The sequence below is a fragment of the Spea bombifrons genome, chromosome 11 (genome assembly GCF_027358695.1).
Source record: "Spea bombifrons isolate aSpeBom1 chromosome 11, aSpeBom1.2.pri, whole genome shotgun sequence".
NCBI classification, from domain to species: Eukaryota; Metazoa; Chordata; class Amphibia; order Anura; family Pelobatidae; genus Spea; species Spea bombifrons.
Window position 1 is genome coordinate 16,328,957 of NC_071097.1, and position 17,874 is coordinate 16,346,830.

General features: G+C 40.2%; 2 protein-coding genes across 14 annotated transcripts in view; one reads left to right on the forward strand and one right to left on the reverse strand.

Annotated features, from left to right (window-relative positions):
* The window catches only part of NDUFV1 (NADH:ubiquinone oxidoreductase core subunit V1), a 587,185-nt gene that overhangs the window by 287,972 nt on the left and 281,339 nt on the right, over positions 1-17,874 (reverse strand). The gene's annotated exons all lie outside the window — the stretch shown is intronic.
* Positions 1-17,874, forward strand: part of CAMK2G (calcium/calmodulin dependent protein kinase II gamma) — a 125,271-nt gene that overhangs the window by 32,978 nt on the left and 74,419 nt on the right. The window lies entirely within an intron of this gene.

Genomic DNA, 17,874 nt, shown 5'->3' on the forward strand with positions numbered 1-17,874 from the left:
TTTTGTTTTTATTTCTTGTATTTTCCAACCTGTCCCCCCAGTTACGCACATCTGCCCCCAGGCTTGCCACACCAATATGGCACTGTGGCCCATGATATGCCTTTTAACCCTCTATATGCCACTGTGCCCCATGGTATGCCTTTTGACCCCCTATGTGCCACTCTGCCTCCAGAAATGCCTTATACCCCTATATCCCATTCTGGCATTAAGGGGGTTAAAATGCATATTATGGGGCAGAGTGGCATATAGGGAGGTATAAGGCATTCCAGGAGGCAGAGTGGCATTAAGGGAGTTAAAAGGCATTATATAGAGCACTCTGCCTCCAGAAATGCCTTATACCCCTATATGCCACTCTGGCATTTAGGGGGTTAAAAGGCATATTATGGGGCAGAGTGGCATATAGGGAGGTATAAGGCATTTCAGGAGGCAGAGTCCACTATTAAATGCCCCCTTAACGCCACTCTGCCTCCTGAAATGCCTTATACCTCCCTATATGCCACTCTGCCCCATAATATGCCTTTTAACCCCCTAAGTGCCAGAGTGGCATATAGGGGTGTAAGGCATTCCAGAAATGCCCTATACACACACACACACACACACACACACACACACACACACACACACACACACACACACACACACACACACACACACACACACTTACTTACCGGTGCTTCCAATTTCCTGCTGTATTGCCGGGGCAGCGGGTTGACGTCTCATTCCGCGGCAGCCGGAAGGAGGTGGAGTTGGCAGCGGGGGTTTGTATGCGTCCGTCGCAAATACCTTCCCCGGCTGTCAGAGATCAGGAACTCTGGAACTCTGATCTCTGACAGTCGGGGAAGGTATTTGCGACGGACGCGTACAAACCCCCGCTGCCAACTTCACCTCCGGAAGCACCGGTAAGTGTGTGTGTGTGGGGGGGGGGGGGGGCGACGACAGGAGGATCCAGGTCCCCTGCAGCGGTGCGGGGGATCTGGATCTTAGTCTCCTAATCAGACCTCTATTTGAGGTCTGATTAGAAGACGACCCCGATTATAAGACGAGGGGTATTTTTCAGAGCATTTGCTCTGAAAAAAACCTCGTCTTATAATCGAGCAAATACGGTATATAACGTTATGCTTCGTTTTTATAATTTTTGGGAACATTTGTATTGTTACACAAACCCGTATATATTACTGTTACGTTGTTGCCTTATCTCCAAAAGCTTCTTTAAAGCTTCTATGTAATTTCTATGTGCTTGATAAAATGGAAAGTCTGCTACAGTTTATACTATTAATAAGTTGGAGAATATATTGTTTTACTGGAACAGCACCTATAGCTGGATTGTGTAACGGGGCATAGTGTCACACAGTAACACTCCGTGTTCTGCTGTGGTTCCGTTAAGACTTGCTATTTATCCTTTCCTAGGCAAATATGTACTGTTTGGAATTTTGAAAACAATCTTGATGCAGCTGGACACCCATGTTTGGTTATCCCAAAGGTGCAATATTTTATTGGGGCAATGAAGCCCCCCTCCTAAAAAAAAATAAATAAATAAATAAAAAAAAAATCTGTATTTCAAAGATTCCTTTAGAATTACCTTGCATGGTTCCTTCTCCATCACAAGCTAATGCTTTTCTCAGAAACACTTATGTTGAGGGTCATAAATTTTCCACAGTCACTGGCAAGGTTTCCATATGTTGCCTGAATCCTGCTCACAAGCCTGACTTTTCCTGTGAATGGCAGAGTTGGGAGGGGGATTGTTCCATTAGAGAGGCCAGCCTGTCAGTATGTGTTTGGTGTGAAAACAAACCTGCAATGCAGTATGCGCCTTCCCTCTGCTGTACATTACAAATGAGCTGCATGCCAAGCGACAGCAACATGTTTTTGTATTTTTATGTAGCCTTGGTTGTCAAGTAGTAGTAGTAGGAATAATGTGTTACATGCAGAAAGGGTACTAAACACACATACCATGATAAGTTTACGTAACAGCCACTGCAAGTATTTTAAAATGCATTCTTTAGTCTGTATGGAAAAAATAAAGTACCTTTTAGGAAAGCTACAGAGCCTTAAAGCCTCCGTGGCGCAAGTTTTGTGTCAGGAAAGATATATTTATATTGAAATCGAATGGAAAAATGTGTTCAGCCTATAAGCTAGGGGAGGAGGCAAAAGAGGCAAATGCCAACAGAATTATCCACACGATTTTCACAGGGGAAACAAATTAAAGGGGGCATTCAGCTATCACATGCATATGATGGCTGAAATGTCCCTTTAGTATGTCCCTTGCATACTTTCTAACCTTTTAAATTGTTGGACAGGCATTGCAGGCAAGGGATGTGGTCAGGGGCTTTACTGAGACTTTCTGTGATACTTTGTGACCTTTTGATGTTTATATAACCTTGTTAGATACTAGGAAGAGGAAGAATGTGTTTTAGTTACACAATTTAATTATACACACAGTGTTGTTTTTAAACTGATCACTGCAGATTTTAAGAAATACAAGGTGAGTATAAACAATTTTATAAATGTTTGTTGCTTTGAGATGTTTGATTGTCTTTAGACAAGGTTAGTGGCGATAGGAGCCACTTGCTACTCAAGTTGGCAATTTCTCCATGTCTGAAGGTCCATGTTTTGCTGATTTCCCTTCTTCTTGAATTCAGTTTGCTGACAGAATGTGTAGGCCCATTGTAACATTTGTTAATGATGATGTACTTTTCACAACATTGTTTCAGTTTGAGGTTTACCCGACATATGTTCCCACCAACACACTTCAGATTGCAGCCACCAAGATCTGGCTGCCACATTTTGTTTTCATTCCTAGTACTGTACTGGGAAGGATTGCTCAGAAATATTGTAGCCTAGAGAGACATGGCAGAGGCTCAGTTTTAATTGTGTAGCTTTTAATGCTTCTGGCATTAGCAATTTAATTAGTTATACTTCACCCCTTATCTTGGGGTGCCTCTCTGTTTTCTAAAAAGGCTGCTCTTGCGTTTATTGATAACAAGAGGATCTAACAGAAAAAGAAAAAAAGCTACTTTTCTGTTTCCATAGCATTGGACAACGTTGCTGTGCATTTTTTAAGGATAAAAAAAATACCACCCCATCTGTGGTTCAGTTTTACCTTGTAGCAGCCAATTAGTTGCAAGAAAGTGCTCCCATCGAATTTTTGTAGGAGTGGTTTTTTTTATTTTTTTTACACGCATGTGCGCGGCGAGTAGGGTTAAACGTCTAACACTGGTGTGACTTTTGTTCGCAACCACCAGGAGGGGACCAGGAGATGTGTTTGGTTAAACATATTTCCTGCAAGGCTTGGAGGTGAGGAAAGAGGCAATGCTTAAGGGTATTGAAGAAATTCAACTGAATCCCTACATGCATTCATAAGGAGAGAAAAATCATAATTTAAAGGTGGCACCTGACTATCATATGTAGTAACATGCATATAAAATCTACAGTGTATTTTTAAAGGCCAAGCCTTTCACCCATATATTTAAAAAAAAATAAAAAAATAGAATGGTCTATTTATAAAAGATTGCACCACGGCAGCTATGTCATAAAGAAGTTATGACCTCTAAATAAATGTAGCACAGATCTTTTAAATAAACATTTTATGACATTGGCATAAAACAGAGGTTCCTTCTTGAACTTCTTTCGTTAACCGTATTTGGTCTCCATTCTATATGGAAAAAAAGTGCAAAATTGCCAGTTATGCAAACACGTAAGTTGTCCCGAGACAAATTTCTGGCCATCTTTAAAATGTAATAACCGCATTTTTACAGGTGACGTGTGCACACTCTGTAGTTCTAGAGAAGCATGCAGAGCAGTTCTAGCAACGTTTTTGTAAAATTAATAAAAAATAATGAGACAGACTCCCATTGTTAATATCTTTTTTTTATTTTTGCACCGGATGTAAAAAGTGAGAAAATAGTTATTTCAATTTATGATCCCTGAAAATCTGAACTCTGGAAATATTTGGAGAGTCACTTAAAGGTTGATTATTACAGTGTTGCTAGAATTGTTTTTTGTTCACTGGAAAGTCGTGTTTTTTTTTTTTTTTTTTCTTCATGATGCCAGCTCAGAAATCGGGGTGGTCATTGAATTACCATTGGTAACACTGCAGACTCTGTTCACAAGCACATGTTGTGGAAAACCTGGGACAGAAGAGTTTTGGGGAATATTGTTCAGTTGATAACTTGAGGAAGAACTGAATTGAGCTTGCAGGGCTTGCTGTGGTCTGAGGTTGTAGAAGCATCCTGCGAGGTGATGCAACTTAACCTAAGACAACTTAAAGGGGACAACAGTCAATATGCCACTAGATTAAAATGTTATCTTGAACAAGTATACAGAATGTGCATTCAAGAACACCAGTGCTGGTGGTGTTAGGAAGTCATTGGTGCATACAGACCATTTATGTATTCCAAATCATGTTGCTGCCTACCGCTGATATTAATGGATAGACGTGACAGTGTCGCACAGATGCACAAGAACAGCATTTCTGTTTTTATCATGAAAAGAATTGTGACTTATCATATCAGTCATATTAGTCTTCTAGCTCAGTCTGACTCTACTAACTAAAGTAACCTTATCTGTGAAGAACATAGTTGGTGTCTATGGTTGTCTTGTTTTTTTTTTTTTTTGTTTTTTTTTTTATGCCATTCTGTAGATTTACTTCAATATTTAGGGTCACTGTCCTGCTGCATCATCCAACTTCTACTGAACTTCAGCTGGTAGACAGCCATCCTGAGATTCTCCTCTATGATACCTTGAAAATCTTGGAAATTCATTGTCCCCTTGATGATGGCAAGCTCTGCCCAGGCCCCAAAGCAAGCCTTTAGCTATTACTCTAGGGTTTATTTTTATTTTATTTTTTAAACCTCTTTAAGCATTCTGCATTGTGCCTTTGGAGTCATCTTGGCTGGATGTTCACTCCTAGTATCCACTAAACTGTTGATGAATATGTAACCCTTAATTCTTGATTGTATGTCTTCTGTTGATTTCATCATCAGATGCTTCTTGAAAATAGAAAACTGAAAATATTTGTGTTTATGTCAAAGTAGTGCTAAAACATAACTCCAATCCAATTTCACTGATTGAAGTCCAGATTCGCTAAATCTTGACTCAATAGCTTTTGTTGAAGTTTTGAGTTTAAGGGTTCAGATATATTCCCGGAGCGACAATGTGCACCATGTACAAAGTGGCAGCGGCTGTTTTCTTCCTAAAATCCTGGCATGGAAAGAATTAAAATACTAGCATTGGAAATACCATGGTCCGTCTAGTTTTTTAAAATATATGGTTTGGGGCAAATTGAATTGTCTAGGTTAAAGATGTCCCGAATAGGACATGTGCACAGACCGACCAGATGTGAAAATAAAGTAAAAAAAAAAGTGCACCTCCCAAATGTGGCTTTTTAGCTCCCAAACAATTCGACAAACCTATGCATTGGGGATGTCACTGTTCATCAAGAGATGCTGCTGAAAATGTATTGGAGTGTTTGACGGTGACAAATATCAGGAGTGGTAATTCATACCTGAAGTCGCTGTTAGTTACTGACAAATCACATAGGTCATTGATCTTATGGATTTCTTGTTTGGGCACTGATCCACCACTTTAAAATAGCACAAAACAATAGAAAAAATAGAATTCTATTTATAAATTAAAACTTAATTTGTATTCGCTACTAATCTAAGAGATCTCATCTCTGTATAACTGCAGGAGGTCCAAATAAGTGACAAAAAGGTATCTAAATAACGATTATCAAAAAAAGAAAACTAACTGCTCCAGTAACGAGAGGGTTAAAACAGCAGAGCTAACAACAACTTATTGCATCCTGGTTCCTCTATGCTACAGCTATAAGCTTAATTTTACACCCTCTAGTGTCTCTAGCTGTTACCTACACTGAGGAGCAGGATGCCTTCCTTTCATAAAACGTCCTCACCTTCCTAAATCACACAGCTGCCTATAATACTACACAAAACTAGAAATGCGTAAACCTCACGTGTTTTCAGCACAGCACCGGATGTGTATTGTTGGAAGCATGTGCGCCCCCTGAGGATTTAAATTGCCCGCATATGCATGTCATTGGATGGTCCCTCACACACCTCCATGCTTTGGTTCATTCACTTGCAAATGGGTATTCTGCCTTGTTTCAGCTGATATATTACCATATAATTTGTATTTTCATAAATCCACCATATTTCGATTAAAAGACGACCCCCCAAAATCTGAATATCAGCCTACAGAAATGCCTTATGCTCTCCATTTAACACCCCCCCCAATTTACCGGTGCTTTTGACTCGCTGGTGTGTAGTCGGAGCAGCGGGTAGATGTCTACGCCATTCGCATAGGCAACTTCCGCAGCAGCTGGAAGGAGGTGCCGTTAGCAGTGGGGGTTGTCTGCGTCCGTCGCGCATACACCCTTCGGCTGTCAGAGAGGAGAGTTCCCTGCACCGCTGTAGGGAATTCTCTCTGGCAGGTGGGGAAGGTATGCGCGATGGATGCAGACAACCCCCACTGCCTGGTAAGTGTCCTGTTGAGCAGTGGTGCACTAGGAGCCTGACTACAGTGTAGGACAGCCTGTCCCAAATTTTCTACCAGAGGGAATAACTCTGGATGGAGTTTAGTCGGGGAGAAAGGGATAGTGGTGTAAAAAAGGCGCACAGGAAGGCTTGGCTGCCAGAACGGAGTTGGGGAGTGGGCAGAATCAAACACAGTAGAAGAGGCAAAAGCTAGTGCCCCACCTCCAGAATAAAACAATGCCTCAGAGGTATGGTAAATCAGCTGCGATACCTTCCAAGGTTCCAAGACAAGTCTAGCTCTGACTAATGGTTGATTATAAAACTTGTTGTTTTGATCCATGAATTCAAGAGTGTACAGGTTAGAATCCAAGGCAATGACCGCAATTTCCACTGTATGAAGGGCTATACTGTCAAGTTAATGCAAAATGAGTGCATTGTGTCTTGGAGGGGAAGGTTACTGAGATTGGCCTTCCAGTCAGGAAGTTAAAATGTTAAACCAGTTACGTGGCTATACCTCTTTGGTAGATCTAAACAAATGCTAGGAGACAACCGTGGCTTCTAAAATGTTGGTGCTGACATCTATATTTCCCTGTTTTGTGTGTTACTCCTAATTTGTACATAGATTTGCCCAGGTCTGCAGTGAGAGACAAGAAACTTTGTTGTAAAAAATAATCTACAATCTCAGCACAGAGTCGGTAAACACGTTTTCCGAACATTCTGAAATTCCTGAAAAATTGCTCATGTTATTTCTAAATCCGCATTGAAATATAAATGTTGCACAGTGTGTGTGAGAGATATCCGAATTAACCACTTAAGGACATTCTTTTTTATGTTTAAGAACAAGTGGGTTTTCAGCATTTTCACTGTTTTTTCCTGTAATACACTTCATTTTATTCAAGACAAGTAGGGTTTTCTTTTGAAACCATCATATTATACAATTAGTTTTGTATTTAATATACGCTATATGTGAATCTTAGGCTTATTGGCCCAAAACTTAAAATAAAATTGTCCATATTTTACACACACACATTTTGAAATTTTGGCTATGATTATTTCTGTATAATCGCATGAGTGTTTATAAAGGGAATAAAGGGTCAAAATGCCTCCTTTGTTAGCAGAACAATAGTCTGTTATTAACAGACTTGTTCCTTTATTAAAGTTTATTGAAACAAAATTAAATAAAAATGTTCTCCAGTACTAACTTTCCTACTGCATAGAGAACTGTATTCCGTGTTGCTTCCCCATAAGTAATCATTCAGCCCTCTTTAAGGCCATCAGCATTATGTGTGGTTGCATAACCTGCTGCATTTAACTGCAGTGCACATAAAGAAGCTGTGCCGTCATAAATTCATTGAGCTTTAGCAAGAGGTTTGTGGAGAGAGAGAACATAAAGGGGGATGGATGTTTCCTTAGTGCATGTTTTTAACCAGTATTCCCTTATTTGATATGAAGCCGGCCCCTGTGTTAGCTTCTGGCCTAACACCCTACAAGGACTTGTAGCAGAAAAGGCTCCAGCTCGTTGTTACGACATGTCCGCAGCAAAGACGGTCTCTGCAGTGGTGCTTCCTGCAGAAGCTGCCTGTGTCTCCTCCCCTTGTGTTGTGTTAAAATTGGCAGGCTGCGCATGGTGTTTGCATGAAAAGCAGGCTGATTCTAGAATGTATTATCTATTAATCCTTTTTGGTGCCCATTCAAGGAGGTTTAAAATCCTGAAGCCTTGGCTTATTCATTGGTTTCTACTGTGCTTAACACTTAAAGGTTTGTCACCTCCACTTGCTACTAACATCCTTAATGATGTTTGACTAGAAGCTAACTGAGAGCGCCTATAGTTGTAGTTATACAAAAGGAGGGTAGACTTTAGGTTGAGCTGCTCTGCCTACTGGTTAACAGAAACTTGTACTGTGCTTTTTAACTCCCAAGTGGCATAACAAGTTCATAGCCCAAGCTTTGTGCTGTGAAGACGTACACTCTACAGAAAGCTAGAGTATCGGTGTCTATATAAATGGCACTTAGAGGCGTGCGATAGATCCTCTTCCCTGCTTCAGCACCAGTCTTATGTAGAAATCCTAATTCCCGTCAGCCAGGCACACTGCACTTTCACTTTTACTATGTTTGATTTTGCATATAAACATGTCTGTTTTACCTTTTTATAACTATGCCACATTAATGTCTGTTTTGCGTGTAATTGTTGTTCTGCCCTATTCAGACCCTATTTTTTGTGTTTGTCTAAGAGGGGGGGTTCAGAACACCCTGTTAATAAAATATAAGTACTTTACAAAGTTGTGCATTTCTACTCCCTATTAACATGTTCGCTTGAAAGGAATGTTCTGCATTTACTGGCTCTACATTTTCAAGGGAATGTTTTAAAATTAAAAATAGGTGATCAGACTGTTTGCAAAGGTAAAACAAATTTCCGCTATAGTCTCATTGCAAAATTTGGCTTGCTGACAGAATATGCATGTGGCTTAGCTGAAAAGATAATCTACAGGTGTTAGTAAAACTTGCTATGTTACATTTCTCATTACTATATCTCTACTCTAATATGCCACTCCTGATGCAGTTTCCTCTGTGAAATCAATTTTTTCATTTGATGGCAACTTACAACCAGGGTGGATTAAAATCAATGAATCAAAATATATATATTTTTTTATTTAAATCAGGTTTTTGTAATTATTTTTTATTAAATTTATTTTAATGAGATACTTTTTGGAGGAAAAAATCTATTTAAAGATACATTATAGTTCAATGGTTATTCTGCATGAAATAGAGCTTACTTACGTAGTTTTTTAAAATATATTTTGTTCAACCCCTTCAGTCCCAGGGGTTTTTGGTACCTCAAGTCCCGGAGCAATTTTGCCATGTTTGCGGTATGTCGCTTCAGCGATTATTCTCCTTTCCTGTGAATAGTGTACCCATGTAAACTATATATTGTTTTTTCAAGGAGAGATAGAGCTTTCTTTTGATACCATAGTTAGACGATTAGCTGAAAATTTAGGATGAGAAATTTAGTAAAAACTAGCGACAGCCTGATCTCCCGTGCAGCGGCAGGGATGTGTCCCTGCTGCTCCCAGTAGGGCAGGACGTACCTGTACGTCCATAGGGGATTCTAGGGATGCGTTTTTTGGACGTACCGGTACGTCCATAGAGGACTGAAGGGGTTAAGCAGATGCAAAAATATGTGTGCTATATAATGTTTTTACTATAAGAGTGATTAACCTATTAAACTAAAATCAGTTCTGATATGGCTGTTTTACTAATGTGATTTATTATTCCAAATATGTAATCTTCTTCTGGTTGACAATATTAAAGATAACATCAGCAGGAGTGAGTCTTTACATTTTAAAAATCATGATTTCAATTGTTAAACACTGGTTACCTGTAGGCTTGTTTCGTCTAAAAAAAAAAAAAAAAAAAAGGTGTGCGATTTCTACACAACATTTAACCTTAAACCTCGTTTTAATGGTTGTCTTATAAATACTAATGACAGGATTCATATTTGTGTGTAAGTAAGTTAAATCATGCCATCTTATCCTCAAGTTTTCTTAATTTTACCAGTATTGCAAAAAAAAAAAGGAAAACTGGGTGGGTATATCAGTCACCTGCCACTCTCCTACCACTCCTATCCTGCTTATTTCCTGGAAACAACCAAAAAGCCACAAAACATATATTACCGTATTTGCTCGATTATAAGACGACCCTGATTATAAGACGACCCCCCAAAATCTGAATATTAATTTAGGAAAAAAAGAAAAAGCCTGAAGATAAGACGAGCCTATAGGAAAAAAGTTTTACCAGTAAATGTTAATTCATGTAAACTATTACATTTTTTAATAAGAGCTATGATTGAGAAAAATATTTTTTTGTTTTTATTTCCTTGTATTTTCCAACCTGTCCCCCAGTTACGCACATCTGCCCCCAGGCTTGCCACTCCAACATGGCACTGTGGCCCATGATATGCCTTTTAACCCTCTATATGCCACTGTGCCCCATGATATGCCTTTTAACCCCCTATGTGCCACTCTGCCTCCAGAAATGCCTTATACCCCTATATGCCACTCTGGCATTTAGGGGGTTAAAAGGCATATTATGGGGCAGAGTGGCATATAGGGAGGTATAAGGCATTTCAGGAGGCAGAGTGGCGTTCAGGGGGTTAAAAGGCATTTCATAGAGCACTCTGCCTCCAGAAATGCCCTATGTCCCCATTTAACACTCCCCTACACACAGACACACACTTACCGGTGCTTCCAGTTTCCTGCTGTATACTGGGGCAGCAGTCTTCCTTCTGTCTCCCCCCCATTTAACACTCCCCCCCCATCCCACACACACTTACCGGTGCTTCCAATTTCCTGTTGTATTGCCGGGGCAGCGGGTTGACGTCTACGCGAATCGCTGCAGCCGGAAGGAGGTGGAGTTGGCAGCGGGGGTTTGTCTGCGTCCATGGCGCAGACTTTCCCCGGCTGTCAGAGATCAGAGTTCCCCGCACCGGCACCGGTGCGGGGAACTCTGATCTCTGACAGTCGGGGAAGGTCTGCGCGATGGACGCAGACAACCCCCGCTGCTAGCCACACCTCCATCCGGGTGCAGCGGAAGTTGTCTATGCGGATCGCGTGGACGTCAACCTGCTGCCCTGGTATACAGCAGGAAATTGGAAGCACCGGTAAGTGTGTGTGGGGTGGGTGGGGGTGTTAAATGGGGGGGAGACAGAAGGATCCAGGTCCCCTGCAGCGGTGCGGGGGATCTGGATCTTAGTCTCCTAGTCAGACCTCTATTTGAGGTCTGATTATAAGACGACCCCGATTAGAAGTCGAGGGGTATTTTTCAGAGCATGTGCTCTGAAAAAAACCTCGTCTTATAATCGAGCAAATACGGTAATAATTTTTTTTATTTTTTTAAAGTGACCCACAGTAAATAAAGAGATTCTCAGTGTAAGCTCTCAAGCACCTCAACACTAATTGCTTTTCAGGACTGCGAGACGAACGAGCACAGGTTTTCAAGCCTGAGCATTAGACCCATGCTAATTAAATGGATCTCTATGTTTATGTCGGGATACAAAATAAAATGTATGGTGTCTGCTTCTCTAGAGTTTAAGAAATAGCAGATGATTAGACCAGCACAGTTAAAAACGGCTGAATGCGGGACAATTGATATTTTACATAATCCATTAAAGGCTTTTTGGGGGCGGTAGGAAGCATAACATCCTGTGCGTTACTCTGCAGTTGTTTATTCATCTTTGTTTGTTGTATAATCAGTAGCTTGGCCCTTCATTCATCTGTTTTGGATAAACATACCCTGTAACTTCTGCATAAGTTAATGTTAATTTTATCTTTGACTGTTATGTGATGGCTAAACCCTGTAATGAACTATAGTGTGTACATTTCTGTATTACATGCTGAGAGGCTCCTTTTAATTGGTGACAATAGAATATAATATTGATAGACCTGCAGTAGCACTGCTGAAATGGACATAGTGTGAATTATATATGTTTTGATGCATGATGCTCTCAGACTGCAAACACTAATCAGTCCATCCTGCTCATCTGGTCAGGAGCAGTAAAAGATTAATTATTTAAGCCCGCACTGAGTGTTTCTTAACCCAGAGACAGGTTTGGTACAAAACAGGGCACTTAAAAAGGGAATTAAAAAAACATTTTCCTAATGCTATCCGGATGTTTTAGGATGGGTAATAGGATGTGAAAAGATCTCTCCTCTGCGCTTACAACGTTAAGTCAATTTTTAATTGTTAAGTCAAGATGTTCTTGGGCTTAGGGATAGGCGTATCGTTTTATCTTGCGTTATTTGTTCCACAAGTCGGGAAATGGAGGGGTCCATCATTCCATTTACCAGTAGCCCCGAGAGAGACCTTTTTGTTCAGATGCAGGAACAACAACACGTTAATGGTAGTACTCTCCTCTATTTTAACGACTTCTATAGTAGCTTTAATGCGTTTGTTTAGTATAAGATTTTCAAAATGTTCTGCATTTCTAACAGTCACAATTTGTAAATGATAATAGTACATTCTACTCCTGGCCACACTTCTAACCACAAACACTTAGGCAAAATCATATTTTTTTTTGTCATTTGAAAATGTGGTTTTCTATAATGGAGCGTGTTCTACGACTTTAAATTAAAATGAGATCCGATTTCCATATCGAATTGGATTATACTACAAATACATTTATGTGATAAGTGAATGTGGCATATTTTTTTAGGGAAGCTGGGGGCTTTACAACTGGGATATTGAGTACTAGCACCTAGTAGGTAATTACCTATTTTATTAGCGTTACATCTATTCCAGGCGATGACAATGCTTTATTGCTATTAATATTATTCCATCCCTAATGCAGAAAGATATTACTACTTTAAAAGTTAAAGCCTGGTATACCAGATCTTAACCTTAACTTGATTTAGTACATGTTCTTGACTTATGGTGTAAATAAGGGCCTCTAAGCTGCCCAAACCAAATCAGTAGTATTAAATGCCAAGCTCTTCGTTCTGTCACAAGACACCTAATTTCTCCTCTTGTCTCCAGGTTTCCTTTCTCACTACATTATAGAACATTTTAACTTTTTAATATCCCATGGGTGTGAATTTCCTTTCTACAGAAACCTCACCTTCAAGCTTAACCAGTTGATGTGCTGACAATTAGACTGTGATGCTTTTGCTGCACAGCAATCAATGGTGAATATTGAATAAACTTCTACATTGTCTCTTTCCTTGTGCTAGTGATGATCGATTGGACTGTAAACAGCAAATAATTCTAAAAACTATATGCACTCAGACACAATTTGTACTAATAAGACCATAACTCAACACACACACACTAATTTGGTGTAGTAGCATTGATGAGCGGTTTGTCATAGTGAAATGTGCTTGTGATACACTTCTGTTAAATGTGTTACAAACCTATGAATCTGTTTGTTTTTAGTAATGGGCTTTTCTCAGTTTTGAAAACTGGGTACTAGATGGTACTAGAATGCATAAACTGCATTTCACTGTATAACTTTGTCCGATTTGTAATGAGTTTGTATACATACCTATAACTGCGATAGCTAGACTGGTAGGGTTTCGTAAACTGTATTTAATGAATAGCTAGAATGTTGACTTTATAAGGCTTATAGTCTAGAAAAGAACATTTACGCTTTAAGTTCACTTTGGAACGAACAACGTCACTTAAATTAAAAAATAAACACCTCAATTAAAATTACTTTGTAGTAAGGGTTAGACATACAATAAGCTGGACACAAATAGGAAAAAAAAAAGTGGATTGAAATTGGTCAAAATGAGCAGAAAAAGGTTTGTGCTATGTTCAGTCTGGAACATCCCCAAATTTGGCACCTTAGACTCAAACCTTGTCCACTTAGTTGGAAATCATTACTGCATTATGTGATAGCCTAAGCAGAAAATAAAGAAATTACTGAAACATGAGAACTTTTAAAACACTGAATTGTTGACTCTAGGGTCATATCTAGAGTATTTGGCGCTTGGGTGGATCCTGTATGCGACACCAACAATTTACGCAGTGCTTAATACAATACATATATTCAAGGGGTATGACAAGACGAAAATTGACAGACTAAGACAAACCGATACATTAGGTGGAGAGACCCTGCTAGCAGGTTTACAATCTTGGGGGAATGGGGTGACAAACATAAGGCACAGAGAAAAGGGGAGAGGTAGTGTGGTGGTTGTATCAATGACAAGGAAGTTCTAGCAGATAAGATGATGCAGCTTCTCTGAAGAAGTGAGTTTTGATATGTTTCTTGAATGTTGGGAGGGAGTGTGAATGCTGAAGGCTCAGTGGAAGTAGATTCCACAGATATGGGGGAGCCAGAGTGAAATCTTGTAGATGGGAAAAGGAAGAAGTAATAAGTGAGGAGGAGAGACTTCGCCCATGGGAAGAACATGAGGATTGAGTAGGAGAGTATTTGCTTATGAGGGCAGAAATGTATGGAGGAGCAGTGTTAGTACCAAGATTTTAAATTTAATTCTAAAGGTAATGGGGAGCCAGTGGATGGTTTCACGGAGTGGGGAAACAGAATAGGAGCGGCGTGCAAGGAAGATAAGCCTAGCAGCAGCTATTGGGACAGACTGTAGAGTCGAGACCATGCAATGCCACTCAGAAGAGTGTTGCAGTAGTCAAGACGGGAAATGATAAGTGAATTCAGGTAGTGGAGTGGATATGGAAGGAGGGAAGAGAATGAGTTCAGTTTTAGAAAGATTAAGTTTCAGGTAGCGTTGTGACATCCATGAAGAAATAGCAGACAAGCAATTACGGGACATGAGAGATGGAGAGAGATCAGGAGAAGACAGGTAGATTTGGGTATCATCTGCATATAGATGATACTGGAGACCAAATGAGTTTTAGTTTGCCAAGAGATGAAGTATAAAGAGAAAATAGCAGAGGGCCAAGGACTGAACTTTGGGGGATGCCAAATGGAAATTGGAAGGGGTGATGCTTCTCTGTCAGCTTTTCTGGCAGGGCATCAACAGTTAGACAGATATGAGGTGATCCAGGAGAGAGCTGTATCGCAAATGCCTGTAGAAGCAAGTGAGTCAAGAAGAAGGTGGTGATCAACAGTATCAAAAGCATCAGAGAGATCCAATAGTAGTAGAATGGAGAAGTGACCTTTTGCTTTGACAGAGAGCATGTCATTGGAGACTTTTGTTAGAGCTGTTTCAGTAGAGTGAAGGGGTTTGAAACCAGACTGTAGAGGGTCAAGGAGGAAATTCTAGGAGAAGTTACTAGGGCGGCTGTACACAATCCGTTCAAGCAACTTAGAGGTAAAAGGAAGCAGAGAGATAGGGCGGTAGTTAGTCAGACATGGGATCTGAGGAAGGATTTTTTTAGAATGGGTGTGATTAGCGAATGCTTGAAGGCTGTTGGTACAGTTCCAAATGATAGAGAAAGATTAAATAGGTGGGTAAGTGATGGACCAAGGGATGGACATAGAGACTTTGTGAGGTGTGATGGGATGGAGTCAAGGGGACAGGTTGTTGGGTGAGAGGAAGAAAGAAGAGTGGCTATCTCTTCAGTTCTAGGGGAAAAGGCAGTTGGTATGGGATGAGTGGTGGTGGGTGGTGTAGGAGGGCGTGGTAAAGAAGAGAGGTCTTGTCTAATAGTCCCGATCTTGTCTTTGAAGTGGGTAGTGAGAGAGGTTTGTGGTGTGGGTATGGAGGGACTGAGAAGGGAGTTGAAGGTAGAAAAAAGGCGTTGCGGGATGGAAGAAAGGGAGGAAGAAATGGTGAGTGGAGAAGTAGAGCTGTTTGGCGAGAGAGAGGGTTTACAGAGTTGTAGGTGCAAAACATGAATTTATAGTGAGTAAAGTCTTTGCTGGATTTGGATTTTCTGAAGTAGCGTTCAGCCGTGTGGCGGCACTTCTGAAGAAACCGTGTGGTTTTGGTATGCCACGGTTGGCGTTTCAGTTGAGGCAAGTGTATTGCTATAAAAAGAGGCTGCTGTGTCTGGGCAGGAAAGGGTTAAAATGGAAGGTAAGAGATGTTCTAGTGAGGCTGACAGTTGGGTAATGGTATTATCTGGTAATGGCCTACAAATATGAGGTGAGCATGATCTGGAGAAAACCAGATCAAGTGATTGTCCCTCCGTGTGTGTGGGGGGAATTCGTGCATTGAGAGACCAGAAGAGGATGTCAGGGAGAGGAGTTTGGAGCTAGCAGAGTTGTGACATATATATCTAAAGGAATGTTAAAACCACCCATAATGAGAGACGGGATATTAAGAGAAAGGGAGCCAGGGAGAAAGGTGGTCAAAGAACTATGAGGTAGGACCTGGAGGGCGATATATTACTGCAATTTGAAGAGAGAGTGGAGAGAAAAGACAGATTGTGTGAACCTCAAAGGAACAGAATGAGAGGAAGGGCTTGGTTTTAATTTTATTTATATACCTTCTTTTTCATTGTGAAGATGCTATGATTTGTTGATAATCTTTCTGCTTTTTCAAACAAATTAATATTTGGTCCCTGGACCTCTCTTACGTTTAGGACACATTTCTTATACATGCTTTTTATACCATATTAATCTCCGTCACTTCTGCTGGAAGGTTATTCTATTCTTTTAAAAAGGAATACCTTATGACACCTAATGAAAAATGTTTATGGGAAAACAGTATATTGGAACTGAGTGGGCACAATTTATTGATTTATACAGTACTCTCCCCTAAAGAAACAAGTGTTTTGAGTTTATTAAATGTTAAAAATATTTTCTGTCCCCAGCACCCCTTTACCCTGTGAAAAACTGTGCAGCCTCAGATCATAGCCACTTTGCTGACTTTGACACCCAGTAATAACATGTCATGTTCTTAATGTGTTGGCTGTAACGTCACGATATTCGTGGTAATTTTCTACTTTCCTTTTCCAATTTACGTAGATGTAATCCCATGCAATAATACATATGAAATATTCAACTGGATTGAAGGAATATAGCATTCCCATGTGTGCCACAATGAGCTAGGCTATTGTGTGTGCTGCTGGTAACATTATCCCAATGTATAATTTTCTTTTTAACACTTGAATGAAGACTTTTGTTGTGCGTGAATATATTTAACCTACATTTCACAGACTGTTCGCGATTTATTTTGGTTAGCGCTATTATAACAGTAGTAGCTTAATGCTTTTTTGTTTGCGCTGCCATGTGGATAATTGTGTTTGACTTATTAAAGATTTTTCTTAGCTGCGTTTTATGCAACACTGATTGTTGGTCTTGTTAAGTAAAATAAAATTGTATTTTCTCTTGCAATTTTTTTCAAATCTGCCATATGTGTGACATCAGAGTGCATTGTAATGGGACACTGTATGGAATGGGAAAACTGCTCTTTTATCATTGGTTTTGTCCTAATACATAAGCTAAAAGTGATTCACTTTTGAGGATCCTTTGAGGGAATGTAGTTCTTTAGATACTTTGTTCCCACTATTTATAAATAGTAGTATCGCTGGCTGAAAGGGAAGAATATCAGTGATTGAAGCCGGACATCTAGTTGAGGTATTCGTTTTTAGATTGAATAGAAATTTGGGTAATCGTTTTATATTGTAATGAGCATGGAGAAATTGCGTACACATCCGTGCTCACATACACACGCAAACACACAGCCAGACACATCCGTGCTCAGGCACACACACAGCCGTAAGCATCCGTGCTCACACACACACTCAACTACACATCCGTGCTCACACACACACTCAACTACACATCTGTGCTCACATACACACACACACTCTCAACGCCACATATGTGGTCAAATACGCACATACACAACTACACATCTGTGCTCACGTGCACACACACGCCCCTTTGTGAAACAGTTTGGGCCAGCCTGGTGAGTGATACCTGAGGCACCCCCCCCAGGTATGCAAAGGTGTTGAGCCCCAGGAT